The sequence below is a fragment of the Pteropus vampyrus genome, unplaced genomic scaffold, assembly GCF_000151845.1.
Source record: "Pteropus vampyrus isolate Shadow unplaced genomic scaffold, Pvam_2.0 Scaffold18, whole genome shotgun sequence".
NCBI classification, from domain to species: Eukaryota; Metazoa; Chordata; class Mammalia; order Chiroptera; family Pteropodidae; genus Pteropus; species Pteropus vampyrus.
In genome coordinates this window covers 9,967,899-9,972,337 of record NW_011888799.1, presented here as the reverse complement: position 1 = coordinate 9,972,337, position 4,439 = coordinate 9,967,899, and the positions used below count along the sequence as shown (strand labels likewise).

The 4,439-nt window shown below is 39.4% G+C and overlaps 1 pseudogene; it reads left to right on the top strand.

The window, feature by feature from the left end:
* The first annotated feature begins 243 nt into the window (after positions 1 to 243).
* On the top strand, positions 244 to 362 carry LOC111736168 (annotated as a pseudogene).
* Positions 363 to 4,439: the final 4,077 nt, after the last annotated feature.

Below are 4,439 nucleotides of genomic sequence, written 5' to 3'. Positions count from 1 at the left end.
CTCACTATGCAACATTCTTGCACTCCCACAATTGTCCTCAGAGTATAAGAAATATAAACCATCAAGTGCCATACTACTGGCCACTCAAAACAAGGGGTGATGCCTTTACAAAAAAAGTTTTAGCAACTTTTAACTGGAGGAAATGTTTCCTTCCTTGTAAGTTGATATAAAGACAACTTTGTCAGCCCCACTAAAAGAAGAAACTCATAAAGAATGCTTCGTTTGAAAAAAAAATCTAGCTTTGTCTACAGCCATGCCACCCTGAACAAGCTCGACCTCATCTGATCTCAGAAGTTAAGCAGGGTCGTGCCTGGTTAGTGCTTGGATGGGAGACCATCTAGGAAGATCGGGTGCTGCAGGCATAAAAAATAAAAAAATAAATAAAAAATAAGGGATTGTAAGCTAACAAGGTCCTTGCAATCTGTGAGGTCAACCAAGGGTTGCCTCACCTAAAAATTAATTAATAAGTTAATTAATTAAAATAAAAATCTAGCTTTACATCCAACCTAAAGGAATTGAAAGCTAGTTTCCTCAACCAATTTATCAAGCAAGGGGACAATCAGAGAACAGACAGTCTAATTGCCTGACAAGGTATTTTGGATTTTTACTCCTAGGAATGAGTAATTAGAGCCTGACAAATGACTTTTTAAAGAAAAACAAATATAAAGGAGACAGGAAACACTTCAACCTTGAGCTAGCCAATTTCTAATTAATGTTAGGAAAAGTTCCTACATAATCAAGCATTCCAGAAGACACCATCATAAATCACGCTTTTTCCTCATTCTTGTATATGAACAAAAACAATCCCATGCTCAGCAGAAAAAGAGGTGTTGGCGTGGCATGTGTACTCACGGCATCCAGGAGATATAGCAGCCCAGCAGGAAGGTCGGCATGAGCTTCCCACCACCATGCCCCACCATCACGTGTGCCTTCCCTGGCACCTCCCACAGTCTCCTTCAGTGGCTGTGATCCTTCTCCATTTTTTGAAAAGGAAATCCAGGAAGCCCCCGATCAAGCCAGTCGTCTGTTGTGAGAGGCCAGTCTGAGAACTGTAAAACTGCCCAGAGTTTCAAGGCTTGCGTGAGTCTGTGATTCACTCCACAATGGATCCTTCAAGCACGCCTACGAGAAATTACAGGTTTCTCTTGTCTGCAGCATATCCATTAAAATGAGTCACTTGTTTGTCCTTTAATTTCTCATCTTTATCTCAGATGATCACATGATATTCTGTGTTGCATCTACTGCGCAGGTGCAATTAGAACGCAAGGGCTAAAATGCAAGGTCATGCTCTGTCATTGATGATTTTAGAAGGCTATCATGTTTTTGCCTGTATTGATGTTGAACGTGGGAAAAAAATGACTAGGAAATTGATCAGTAAATAATGATCGAATCCCTACCTCAGCACCAAAGAGATTTTTGTTTTATTTTTTAGTAACTTGGCCAAGGAGTTCTTATTGACCTTCTACCTTGGGCCATGGCCTCCATCTACAGGAAACATCACGTAATCTGACTTCCAAAAGGGTAGCCAGTTTGGATTGTCCTTCTCATCACCAAATAGTCCCACACATCCCAGTTCCAGTGTCTTCTATTTACATATCTTTCTGTCCCCAAAATGTAATATGAACCTTCACTTAAATATTGCCAGGGGAAATGTTGACAATAAGGAGGACTAAATGAAAAAGCAGTTTTGTTACATCCTTTACACGAATGAAGATCAAAGAAACGATATTTGTGGAAATAGTTCACTTCTGTTGAGGTTGCTAGTTAAGTACCGAGTCATTTGGGAATTGAAAAAACCAGTATCATCAAACCTTTGGTTGTGTAATCAAAGGACTTTATTGAACATATTCTATGTGCAAGACATCTTGAGCTGCACTTTGGGCATACAAAAGTGAGTAACATAGTGAGTTAATCCTACCCCTAGAGGTTTATAGACTTATCTGGGAATGAAAATATATGCACATGAAAAAGACTAAAATTAAACAAACAATATAACACAATAAATACTAAAAATGAAGCGAATGGCACTAATTATAAATATTGTAGGAAATCAGGTGGGGAGAATCAGCACTTCTGGTTGGACTAATCAGGGGAGACTTCATGGAGAAGGCAAAAAGTGAAGCCAAGCTTGGACACAGGGTGGCCTGAATAGAACCCTATGATGTACACTGTTTTCCAGACAGGGAATTATATATATTACAACTGTGGGAACATTGACCAAAAGGATTATTCAATGTCAAGCTCAGATACTCCTGATGTTGAACAAACTGAATCAACAAACTTAATTCTAACTTACAAGTCAGTGAACTAACTCTCATGAGAATGCCTACATCCAAACTCATGGCCATGGCTGTGTGTTTGCTTGTGTTTGTGTGTGTCCGTGCATGTACATGAATTCACAGGTACTTTAATAAAAACCACTAACATTTTAATGGCCAATTATAATTTGGCAAGTACTATTCTTAGTATTTTGCCTACATTTATTCATTTAATCTTTATAACAATCCTATGAGGTAGGCTCTATTTTCCTCAATTTATAGATGAGAAAAATTAAAGTCTAAAGAATTTAAATAACTTTCCCAAGGATCATAATGTATTAAGTGTTCTAACCACGTATCTGCCTTAGTCACTGTTAGCACCAATTTTTCCTTGAGTCATCTGACAAAGTCACTTCTTTGATGAGGTGTGAACAGGACATTGAATGTGTCTCCACCGAGGGTATTCCACAGTCAACCTAATCCATACAGTTCATGGACATGTTTCAGGATGGGGCAGACTGAATTGTGGGCTGCAGGAGAGGGCATAGCTTGTTCAACGGATTCCCAAATAATTTCATAGTTTCTCTGTCAGCACACATGGGCCTTAGTTAATAATAATTCCTAGAGAGAATGTTTTTCTAGCCATCCTATTGTAGGGAGTGAGTATATCAGAGTAGAATGTGCTTTCATACTAGATGTGACTGCTCCATACACAATGCAGATGAAAGGTCTCTCTTTCTCTCCCTCTTTCTCTCTCTCTCTAGTGCTCAGAGTTCCCATCCATAAAATGAGGCAATTGGATCCAGTCTTTTCTAAAGGTTTTCTAGATTTGTAATCCTATAAGTACTTGGGTTCATGAAATTCTCTCCTCTCTTTAATATATTGACTCTGAGTAAGTGACATTTCTTTGTAATGAAATCTCTGTATTGAGAAACCAAGACTGTGCCTGTCCCACTCCCTTTCCTTGAAGAGATCCTACAGAAATACTGGGAAATGTCAAATTCAAACCATTTTCTGACTTGAGAAAGGGGCAATTGTTGTCCTAATATGAGTGATACCATTGAAAGGTGACTCATTCTTCAGGTGGTGTATTTTTCTACCTTCTGATTGACGTCTTTCTTATATTTTTGCTTTCTCAGATTTCCTTACTTAGAGGAAATTTTTTGTAAGAGACAGAGAGAGAAAGATCCCACTGATTCACAAAGCGAACCTTATTTTTCCATTTACAATGGAACATCATTCATACAGGCTTCTTGGTAAAAGAATAGGGGCCACCCTTTGCCCCTTTTCTTTTATCTTCTAATTATCTTTTAATGTATCAGCCTGTGTACTTGCTTTAAAAAGGAGGGTTTTTTTCCTAAATACTATAGATAGGTTTCTATCTATAGTATTGCTCTCCCTTCCTGTGGCTCATGGCTTAAATGTTGAATTTGTTTATATACAAGGTTAAGAAAATGAGCAGCTCTCTACTGGGAATATGATATTTCCCCCTTCCTCATCCCATTCAAAAACACATATTGTTGGTGAGGGTTAATTTTACATTGTCAGAGCAGGCAAACAGTCCCTGGGTGGCTCCAGGCCTTTGGAGAACGTTCAGGACTGGGAACCTGCAGACTTGGGTTTCTGCTTCTGGCTCAAGCCTCCATTAGCTGTGACCCATCGCTCCAGGCTTCAATCTCCTTAACTTAAAATGAGCATCTTTTTAGAAGATTCCTGCAAAGCCCAACAAAACTGAGGAAATAAATGAAATACGTGTTCTTTTTAATAAAAAACAAAAAAGCATCTTTCTAGTTCAAGAGCTCTACCTATTTCACTTGCCTCACAGTCAAAGAAGTTGCAAGCCAAGTTGACCATGCAATCAATTTAAATTTGGAGGGGTGGAATATGCTAGCAATAGAATTCCTTTTGTACAAAGAACCAGCAATGACCTACTTAGAGTCAGCTCAACTCCTGGTGACTATTCATGAGGGCCCCTCCCTCAGCAACCCACAGAATCCAGCCAGGTGACATCCCAGGCCACCTTAGCTGAAATGAGCCAGAGTAATCTTCCTGAGGATAAACGTGACCCACAGCCAGGAGCTAGAGGCGCAACAAGGGTAAGGGCCTGCTGTGGCCCACTTTGTCTTTCTGTTCCCAAGTCGATCTGCAGAATGGCATATATATGTGTGTGTGTATTGTGTG